Source organism: Triticum aestivum, chromosome 3D, assembly GCF_018294505.1.
Source record: "Triticum aestivum cultivar Chinese Spring chromosome 3D, IWGSC CS RefSeq v2.1, whole genome shotgun sequence".
Lineage (NCBI taxonomy): Eukaryota > Viridiplantae > Streptophyta > Magnoliopsida > Poales > Poaceae > Triticum > Triticum aestivum.
The window spans coordinates 478889824-478901555 of record NC_057802.1 but is presented as its reverse complement, the minus strand read 5'-3'; positions in this window follow the sequence as shown (position 1 = coordinate 478901555).

Genomic DNA, 11732 nt, shown 5'->3' with positions numbered 1-11732 from the left:
CATAATGAGCTCGATGTGACCAAGTAGTTGGTCACGGGATCATGCATTACGGAACGAGTAAAGTGACTTGCCGGTAACGAGATTGAACGAGGTATTGGGATACCGACGATTGAATCTCGGGCAAAGTAACGTACCGATTGACAAAGGGAATCGTATACGGGATTGCTTGAATCCTCGACATCGTGGTTCATCTGATGAGATCATCGTGGAACGTGTGGGAGCCAACATGGGTATCCAGATCCCGCTGTTGGTTATTGGCTAGAGAGGTGTCTCGGTCATGTCTGCATGATTCCCGAACCCGTAGGGTCTACACACTTAAGGTTCGATGACGCTAGGGTTATAAGGAAGGTTTGTATGTGATTACCGTATGTTGTTCGGAGTCCCGGATGAGATCCCGGACGTCATGAGGAGTTCCGGATTGGTCCGGAGGTGAATATTTATATATGGGAAGTCATCAAACGGTCATCGAAAATATTCGGGGGTATACCGGTATTGTACCGGGACCACCGGAGGGGTTCCGGGGGTCCACCGGGAGGGTCCACCTGCCCCGGAGGGCCTTATGGGCTGTAGGTTGAAGGGAACCAGCCCCTAAGTGGGTTGGGTGCCATCCCCCCTAGGGCCCATGCGCCTAGGGTTGGGGGAACCCTAAAGGGGGGCGCCCCCCCCTTGCTTGGGGGGCAAGCCCCTCCCCCTTGGCCGCCGCCCCCCTCTAGATCTCATATAGAGGGGCCGGCCCCCTTCCCCCTTCTCCCCATAAATAGAGGCGTGGAGGGAGAGCTGCAGCACTACATCCAAGGCGCAGCCCCTCCCCTCCCCAACACCTCTCCTCCTCCGCGTGAGCTTGGCGAAGCCCTGCCGGAGAACTGCCACTCCACCACCACCACGCCGTCGTGCTGCTGTTGGAGCCTTTCTTCCTCAACCTCTCCCTCCTCCTTGCTGGATCAAGGCGCGGGAGACGTCACCGGGCTGCACGTGTGTTGAACGCGGAGGCACTGTTGTTCGATGCTTGGATCGGATTCCGCCGCGATCTGAATCGCTACGTGTACGACTCCTCCAACCGCGTTCTTGCAACGCTTCCGCATCGCGATCTTCAAAGGTATGAAGATGCACTCCCCTCTCGTTGCTAGTAAATTACATAGATTGATCTTGGTGATGCGTAGAAAATTTTTAATTGCTGCAACGATCCCCAATAGTGGCATCATGAGCTAGGTCTATGCGTAGTTTCTATGCACGAGTAGAACACAAGTTGTTGTGGGCGTCGATTTTGTCAATTTACTTGCCGTTACTAGTCTTATCTTGATTCGGCGGCATCGTGGGATGAAGCGGCCTGGACCGACCTTACACGTACGCTTACGTGAGACAGGTTCCACCGACTGACATGCACTAGTTGCATAAGGTGGCTAGTGGGCGTCTGTCTCTCCCACTTTAGTCGGATCGGATTCGATGAAAATGGTCCTTATGAAGGGTAAATAGAAATTGGCATATCACGTTGTGGTTTTGGCGTAGGTAAGAAACGTTCTTGCTAGAAACCTATAGCAGCCACGTAAAAAATTTGCAACAACAATTAGAGGACGTCTAACTTGTTTTTGCAACAAGTGTCATGTGATGTGATATGGCCAGAAGGATGTGATGAATGATATATGAGATGTATGAGATTGATCATGTTCTTGTAATAGGAATCACGACTTGCATGTCGATGAGTATGACAACCGGCAGGAGCCATAGGAGTTGTCTTAATTTATTTATGACCTACGTGTCAACTGGAACGTCATGTAATTACTTTACTTTATTGCTAACCGTTAGCCATAGTAGTAGAAGTAATAGTTGGCGGTACAACTTCATGAAGACATGATGATGGAGATCATGGTGTCATGCCGGTGACGATGATGATCATGGCGCCCCGAAGATGGAGATCAAAAGGAGCAAAATGATATTGGCCATATCATGTCACTATTTGATTGCATGTGATGTTTATCATGTTTTACATCTTATTTGCTTAGAACGATGGTAGCATAAATAAGATGATCCCTCGCTAAAATTTCAAGAAAGTGTTCCCCCTAACTGTGCACCGTTGCGAAGGTTCGTTGTTCCGAAGCACCACGTGATGATCGGGTGTGATAGGTTCTAATGTTCGCATACAACGGGTGTAAGCCAGATTTACACACGCAATACACTTAGGTTGACTTGACGAGCCTAGCATGTACAGACATGGCCTCGGAACACAAGAGACCGAAAGGTCGAGCATGAGTCGTATAGCAGATACGATCAACATGAAGATGTTCACCGATGATGACTAGTCCGTCTCACGTGATGATCGGACACGGCCTAGTTGACTCGGATCATGTATCACTTAGATGACTAGAGGGATGTCTGTCTGAGTGGGAATTCATTAATAATTTGATTAGATGAACTTAATTATCATGAACTTAGTCTAAAACCTTTACAATATGTCTTGTAGATCAAATGGCCTCATAGCTGCCAAGAAAGCATATGTCCTGGAAGCACCGCTAGGTGAAGCACCCACCCCAGCAAACCAAGACGTTATGAACGCCTGGCAAGCACGTGTTGATGATTACTCCCTGGTTCAGTGCGGCATGCTTTACAGCTTAGAGCCGGGGCTCCAAAAGCGTTTTGAGCAGCACGGGGCATATGAGATGTTCCAAGAGCTGAAAATGGTTTTCCAAGCTCATGCCCGGGTCGAGAGATATGAAGTCTTCGACAAGTTCTACAGTTGTAAGATGGAGGAGAATAGTTCTGTCAGCGAGCACATACTCAAAATGTCTGGGTTACACGATCGCTTGTCTCAGCTGGGAGTTAATCTCCCGGATGACGCGGTCGTTGACAGAATCCTTCAGTCGCTCCCACCTAGCTACAAGAGCTTTGTGATGAACTTCAATATGCAGGGGATGGAAAGGACCATTCCTGAGGTACATTCAATGCTAAAATCAGCAGAGGTGGAGATCAAAAAGGAACCAAGTGTTGATGGTCAATAAAACCACTAGTTTCAAGAAAGGCAAGGGTAAGAAGAACTTCAAGAAGGACGGCAAGGGGGTTGCCGCGCCCGGTAAGCCAGTTGCCGGGAAGAAGCCAAAGCATGGACCCAAGCCTGAGACTGAGTGCTTTTATTGCAAGGGAAACGGTCACTGGAAGCGGAACTGCCCCAAGTACTTAGCGGATAAGAAGGTCGGCAATACCAAAGGTATATGTGATATACATGTTATTGATGTGTACCTTACCAGCGCTCGTAGTAGCTCCTGGGTATTTGATACCGGTGCGGTTGTTCAAATTTGTAACTCAAAACAGGAGCTGCGAAATAAGCGGAGACTGGCGAAGGACGAGGTGACGATGCGCGTCGGGAATGGTTCCAAGGTCGATGTGATCACCGTCGCCACGCTACCTCTACATTTACCTACGGGATTAGTTTTAAACCTCAATAATTGTTATTTAGTGCCAGCTTTGAGCATGAACATTGTATCTGGATCTCGTTTAATGCGAGATGGCTACTCATTTAAATCTGAGAATAATGGTTGTTCTATTTATATGAGAGATATGTTTTATGGTCATGCCCCGCTGGTCAATGGTTTATTCTTATTGAATCTCGAACGTGATGTTACACATATTCATAGTGTGGATGCCAAAAGATGTAAGGTTGATAATGATAGTCCCACATACTTGTGGCACTGCCGCCTTGGTCACATTGGTGTCAAACGCATGAAGAAACTCCATGCAGATGGACTTTTGGAGTCTCTTGATTATGAATCATTTGACACGTGCGAACCATGCCTCATGGGCAAAATGACCAAGACTCCGTTCTCCGGAACAATGGAGCGAGCAACCAACTTATTGGAAATCATACATACTGATGTGTGCGGTCCAAAGAGCGTTGAGGCTCGCGGTGGTTATCGTTATGTTCTCACCCTCACTGATGACTTAAGTAGATATGGGTATGTCTACTTAATGAAACACAAGTCTGAGACCTTTGAAAAGTTCAAGGAATTTCAGAGTGAGGTTGAGAATCAACGTGACAGGAAAATAAAGTTCTTACGATCAGATCATGGGGGAGAATATTTGAGTCACGAATTTGGCACGCACTTAAGGAAATGTGGAATTGTTTCACAACTCACGCCGCCTGGAACACCTCAGCGTAATGGTGTGTCCGAACGTCGTAATCGCACTCTGTTGGACCTGGTGCGATCTATGATGTCTCTTACCGAGCTACCGCTATCATTTTGGGGATATGCTTTAGAGACTGCCGCATTCACTTTAAATAGGGCTCCGTCGAAATCCGTTGATACGACACCGTATGAATTATGGTTTGGGAAGAAACCTAAGCTGTCGTTTCTGAAAGTTTGGGGATGCGATGCTTATGTCAAGAAACTTCAACCTGAAAAGCTCGAACCCAAGTCGGAAAAATGCGTCTTCATAGGATACCCTAAGGAAACTATTGGGTATACCTTCTACCTCAGATCCGAAGGCAAGATCTTTGTTGCCAAGAATGGATCCTTTCTAGAGAAAGAGTTTCTCTCAAAAGAAGTAAGTGGGAGGAAAGTGGAACTTGATGAAGTACTGCCTCTTGAACCGGAAAGTAGCGCAGCTCAAGAAAATGTTTCTGTGGTGCCTGCACCGACTAGAGAAGAAGTTAATGATGATGATCAAGGAACTTCGGATCAAGTTACTGCTGAACTTCGTAGGTCCACAAGGACACGTTCCGCACCAGAGTGGTACGGCAACCCTGTCCTGGAAATCATGTTGTTAGACAACGGTGAACCTTCAAACTATGAAGAAGCGACGGCGGGCCCGGATTTCGACAAATGGCTTGAAGCCATGAAATCCGAGATAGGATCCATGTATGAAAACGAAGTATGGACTTTGACTGACTTGCCCGATGATCGGCGAGCCATAGAAAATAAATGGATCTTTAAGAAGAAGACAGACGCGGATGGTAATGTGACCATCTATAAAGCTCGGCTTGTCGCTAAGGGTTATCGACAAGTTCAAGGGGTTGACTACGATGAGACTTTCTCACCCGTAGCGAAGCTGAAGTCCGTCCGAATCATGTTAGCAATTGCAACATTCTATGATTATGAGATATGGCAAATGGACGTCAGAACGGCATTCCTTAATGGTTTCCTTAAGGAAGAATTGTATGTGATGCAACTGGAAGGTTTTGTTGATCCTAAGAATGCTGACAAGGTGTGCAAGCTCCAACGCTCAATCTATGGGCTGGTGCAAGCATCTCGGAGTTGGAACATTCGCTTTGATGAGATGACCAAAGCGTTTGGGTTTACGCGGACTTATGGAGAAGCCTGTGTTTACAAGAAAGTGAGTGGGAGCTCTGTAGCGTTTCTCATATTATATGTGGATGACATACTATTGATGGGAAATGATATAGAATTCTTGGAAAGCATAAAGGCCTATTTGAATAAGTGTTTTTCAATGAAGGACCTTGGAGAAGCTGCTTATATATTAGGCATCAAGATCTATAGAGATAGATCGAGACGCCTCATTGGTCTTTCACAAAGCACGTACCTTGACAAGATATTGAAGAAGTTCAATATGGATCAGTCCCATAAGGGGTTCTTGCCTGTATTGCAAGGTGTGAGATTGAGCACGGCTCAATGCCCGACCACGGCAGAAGATAGAGAAAAGATGAGTGGCATCCCCTATGCCTCGGCCATAGGGTCTATTATGTACGTCATGCTGTGTACCAGGCCTGATGTAAACCTTGCCGTAAGTTTGGTAGGAAGGTACCAAAGTAATCCCGACATGGAACACTGGACAACAGTCAAGAATATCCTGAAGTACCTGAAAAGGACTAAGGATATGTTTCTCGTTTATGGAGGTGACGAAGAGCTCGTCGTAAAGGGTTACGTCGACGCTAGCTTCGACACAGATCTGGATGACTCTAAGTCACAAACCGAATACGTGTATATTTTGAATGGTGGGGCAGTCAGCTGGTGCAGTTGCAAGCAAAGCGTCGTGGCGGGATCTACATGTGAAGCGGAGTACATGGCATCCTCGGAGGCAGCACATGAAGCAATCTGGATGAAGGAGTTCATTACCGACCTAGGAGTTATTCCCAATGCGTCGGGCCCGATGACTCTCTTCTATGACAACACTGGAGCTATTGCCCTGGCCAAGGAGCCCAGGTTTCACAAGAAGACCAGGCATATCAAGCGTCGCTTCAACTCCATTCATGAAAATGTTCAAGATGGAGACATAGATATTTGTAAAGTGCATACGGACCTGAATGTCACAGATCCATTGACTAAACCTCTTCCACGAGCAAAACATGATCAACACCAGAACTCTATGGGTGTTCGATTCATCACAATGTAACTAGATTATTGACTCTAGTGCAAGTGGGAGACTGTTGGAAATATGCCCTAGAGGCAATAATAAAATGGTTATTATTATATTTCTTTGTTCATGATAATTGTCTATTGTTCATGCTATAATTGTGTTATCCAGAAATCGTAATACATGTGTGAATACATAGACCACAACATGTCCCTAGTGAGCCTCTAGTTGACTAGCTCGTTGATCAATAGATGGTTACGGTTTCCTCACCATGGACATTGGATGTCATTGATAATGGGATCACATCATTAGGAGAATGATGTGATGGACAAGACCCAATCCTAAGCATAGCACTAGATCGTGTAGTTCGTTTGCTAAAGCTTTTCTAATGTCAAGTATCATTTCCTTAGACCATGAGATCGTGCAACTCCCGGATGCCGTAGGAATGCTTTGGGTGTACCAAACGTCACAACGTAACTGGGTGACTATAAAGGTGCACTACAGGTATCTCCGAAAGTGTCTGTTGGGTTGGCACGGATCGAGACTGGGATTTGTCACTCCGTATGACGGAGAGGTATCTCTAGGCCCACTCGGTAATGCATCATCATAATGAGCTCGATGTGACCAAGTAGTTGGTCACGGGATCATGCATTACGGAATGAGTAAAGTGACTTGCCGGTAACGAGATTGAACGAGGTATTGGGATACCGGCGATCGAATCTCGGGCAAGTAACGTACCGATTGACAAAGGGAATTGTATATGGGATTGCTTGAATCCTCGACATCGTGGTTCATCCGATGAGATCACCGTGGAACGTGTGGGAGCCAACATGGGTATCCAGATCCCGCTGTTGGTTATTGGCTAGAGAGGTGTCTCGGTCATGTCTGCATGATTCCCGAACCCGTAGGGTCTACACACTTAAGGTTCGATGACGCTAGGGTTATAAGGAAGGTTTGTATGTGATTACCGAATGTTGTTCGGAGTCCCGGATGAGATCCCGGACGTCACGAGGAGTTCCAGATTGGTCCGGAGGTGAAGATTTATATATGGGAAGTCATCATACGATCACCGGAAATATTCGGGGGTATACCGGTATTGTAGCGGGACCACCGGAGGGGTTCCGGGGGTCCACCGGAAGGGTCCACCTGCCCCGGAGGGCCTTATGGGCTGTAGGTTGAAGGGAACCAGCCCCTAAGTGGGCTGGGCGCCATCCCCCCTAGGGCCCATGCGCCTAGGGTTGGGGGAACCCTAAAGGGGGGCGCCCCCCCTTGCTTGGGGGGCAAGCCCCCTCCCCCTTGGCTGCCGCCCCCCCTCTAGATCTCATCTAGAGGGGCCGACCCCCTTCCCCCTTCTCCCTATAAATAGAGGGGTGGAGGGAGAGCTGCAGCACTACATCCAAGGCACAGCCCCTCCCCTCCCCAACACCTCTCCTCCTCCGCGTGAGCTTGGCGAAGCCCTGCCGGAGAACTGCCAGTCCACCACCCCCACGCCGTCGTGCTGCTGTTGGAGCTTTTCTTCCTCAACCTCTCCCTCCTCCTTGCTGGATCAAGGCGCGGGAGACGTCACCGGGCTGCACGTGTGTTGAACGCGGAGGCACCGTTGTTCGGTGCTTGGATCGGATTCCGCCGCGATCTGAATCGCTACGTGTACGACTCCTCCAACCGCATTCTTGCAACGCTTCCGCATCGCGATCTTCAAAGGTATGAAGATGCACTCCCCTCTCGTTGCTAGTAAACTCCATAGATTGATCTTGGTGATGCGTAGAAATTTTTTAATTTCTGCAACGATCCCCAATATAAAGATCTTTGTAGAATATGTAGGAGCCAATATGAGCATCCAGGTTCCGCTATTGGTTATTGACTGGAGAGGTGTCTCGGTCATGTCTACATAGTTCTCGAACCCGTAGGGTCCGCATGCTTAACGTTTGATGACGATTTTTTATTATATGAGTTGTGTGATTTGGTGACCAAATGTTGTTCGGAGTCCCGGATGAGATCATGGACATGACGAGGAGTCTCGAAATGGTCGAGAGGTAATGATTGATATATAGGACGATGGTATTCGGACACCGGAAGTGTTCCGGGGGTACCGGGTACATATCGGCTCACCGAAAGGGGTTCCGGGCATCCCCACGGCAACTACATGGGCCTAATGGGCCAAGAGTGGGACAGACCAGCCCCTAAGGGGTTGGTGCGCCCCATGTAGGCCGAAATAGGGGGAAGGAAAGAGTAGAAGAAAGAATGGAAGGGGATGGATTCGGCCTCCCCCTTCCTTCTCTCCCCCTCCTCTTTCCTTCCCCCTCCGGGAATTATGGTAAGGGGGGTAGGATTAGGGGCCCAAGTAGGATTCCTCCTACTTGGGCATCCCCTTGGCTGACCCCTCTCCCTCCCACCTATATATATATGAGGTGGGAGGCGCCTAGAACACACAACAACATCTGTTAGCCTTGTGCGGCGCCTCCCTCCACAGTTTACGCCTTCGGTCATATTCACGTAGTTCTTAGGCGAAGCCCTGCGCAGATCACTTCACCATCACCGTCACACACGCCGTTATTGTGCTGACGGAACTCTCCCTCGACACTTTGTTGTATCAAGAGTTCGAGGGACGTCATCGAGCTGAACGTGTGCAGAACTCGGAGGTGCCGTACGTTCGGTGCTTGATCGGCCGGAACGAGAAGAAGTTTGACTACATCAACCGCGTTGTCAAACGCTTCCACTTTCGGTCTACGAGGGTACGTGGACACACTCTCCCCCTCTCGTTGCTATGCATCTCCTAGATAGATCTTGTGTGAGCGTAGGAATTTTTTTGAAATTGCATGCTATGTTTCCCAACAATTATTGCTCAAAAGGTGATGAAGCATGTGACCCTTGCTTCCAATTAAATGTTATTGCTCTACTTACAGTAATTACATGTGGCTCTTTTTCGATCACTTAATTACCTTACCGCTGAGCTGTAACATCTTTAATAGAATAAGCTATACCTTTATTAGTTAGCTAGAAGGTGAATTTGTCTCCAAAGTAGCTTAGTTATATTTCCTCTTTCTTTATCTTAAAATTCAGCCACAAAAAGTTGGATACTCCACACCAACTTGTTCTCGGATGAACAGTAAAATTCTTAAAATTGAAAAAAAAATAAGAAATCAAATTTCTTTAATTCATTTTTACTGTTCATCCATCAGCAAATGAGCGGGAGCCAAAACGCCATCCCAAACAAAGGTGGATATGTGAGGTCGAATAATGGTTTCACTTTTGCTCTCCTGGTTGCGGGAGCACGTCATGCAATATCGTTCCTTTTACTCCCTCCGATCAATATTACCCCCTCCGCAAAGAAATATAAGAGCGTTTAGATCACTAGTGCGTTTAGATCACACACAGGGAGTACTTGTCTTAGATTTATCTAGATACATCGTATCTAGACAAACCCAAGCCAAGTAATATGAATCGGAGGGAGTAACTAATTCTTTTTGAATTTATTTTTCCAAAAGGTATTTATGCATTTGTTGGTCCATAGCAATGCAAAATTGGAATGACAGCCGAGGAAAAAGAGGGGTGGGGACTTCTTGCATGGAGAGGGGTTGTTAATGAGACACTTCCGAGAAGAAAATAAGTAGGAGAGAAAATTGGTATTTACTACGCGCACGCCCTATACACGGAGACAAAGAGAGTACTTGTAATCACATTGGACACACATTTTAGAATTAAAATTTTGTTTAAATAGAGAATATGTATATTTTTTCAATATCCCGTGGCAACGCACGGGCATTCGACTAGTCAGTTCAGGCATCTTGAGTTGGCGGACGGTGGACCTCCTCCCCTCTCTTTTGCCCTCCCTCTCTTGAGAGTAATTCAGGGTTGCCCAGCTGTTCCAACGCCTCATCCGACAGTGTTGCCGACCGGTGATGGCTAGGGAGAGGTACTCGAGTTCACCTTGTGCAGATTAGGGTAGTAGTGGTCCTAGTTGGTCCTGCCTTTTATTTCACGTTTTATCGATATGTTGTCGGGATGCTAGTCGTCGTCTTCTTCCTGCCCTCCCCCCTGGTGGAGAGAAGCGAAAGGCGCCGGATCTAGCAGTATCCCCCATCAATAAGCTCACATCAGTGATATCACAAGTGGCGGCAGTGAGTGAGATGTTGTTGTCTAGCTGTACAGGTGATGGCACGGGGAGACGTGCCAGATCCAAGTTTTTTTTAGAAAAGGAGGATGACCCCCCGCCTCTGCATCTGGGAGATGCATGCGGCCATTTTATTGATTATTCTCGAGGACCTTACAAAATAGTACAATAATATGCCTGAATCCGCCATCTTGGCAACATATGCCGCTACTCCTATCCATATGATGAAGGGGTGCAAGCTGGGCCACATACCCAGGCCTCTCACCTAAGCCTAACATCTAAAGCTGGAAGCCCCGACCGAGCCACATACCGGGTCCGGGGCACAATCCAGTCCGACGCACTCACATGTGTCGTCGCCACCATCTTCCACTTGTCCATCTTCAGAGCAGATTGAGGTACCAACCTTGTCAGGTTCCTCCGCCATCGACGCCACCATGACGCCAAATGACGACCACCACCTATGCTAGTCCATCTCCAAGCCGAAGGAGCGCTACCACAAGATGAAGACTGGCGGTAGAATAGATGAAACGTTGCACACATTGCCGCCGCCAAACACCTCACACGCACCGCAAAGCGCCCACCGTGATTCCGGGAACCCGAGGCGACGCCTTCAAGAAGGAGCACGACGAGGGTACGACGCCGTCGCCCACAAGGGGAACTAGAGCTTTCGCCCAAAAGAAGAGCACAGTGAAAGATGGGAGCGGACCTCGACAAGGCCTCCAAGAAGGGAACCGACGCCCAGCAAAGGCGGCGCCATCGTCGTGGCCTCCGCCGACGGCCAAGGGTTTCCCCCGGTCCCGCCCCCATCCCATCCACTCGGCCAAAGACCTGGCCAGAGGAGCGCACGCAGCTGAAGAAGGCGTTCGACTTCATCGAAGCAGGCACGCCGGGTGACGGGGCACCCCGACCCACTGTAGTAGACGTCCACCAAGACCTCGCCGCCCGCACGGCCGAAGTCGCAGACCACCAACACCCACGGCCGTCGCCCGCCAAAGAGGCAACACCGTCCACACCGCCCGAGGCCGCCGCCCCGGCATCCACCCACCGCACACATCCCGTCAAAACATGGAGAACGACCCGCACCGCCGCCATCAGGGAGCACCACACCGCGAACACCCAAGCCGGGCAAGACGAGGCAAGGCCACGCTGGCCAGATCCGGTGGATCCGGCGAACCCCGGCCCACCAGCCGCCAGATCGGAGATGGCCCTGATCCCAGGGTCGAGGCGGCCGGATCTGACTGGCGGAGCCGTCCCCGGCGACCAGGCGCGGGGCGACAACGCCGGCGGCAGCCGCCGCAGAGGGCCGGCCTCGGCGGCCACC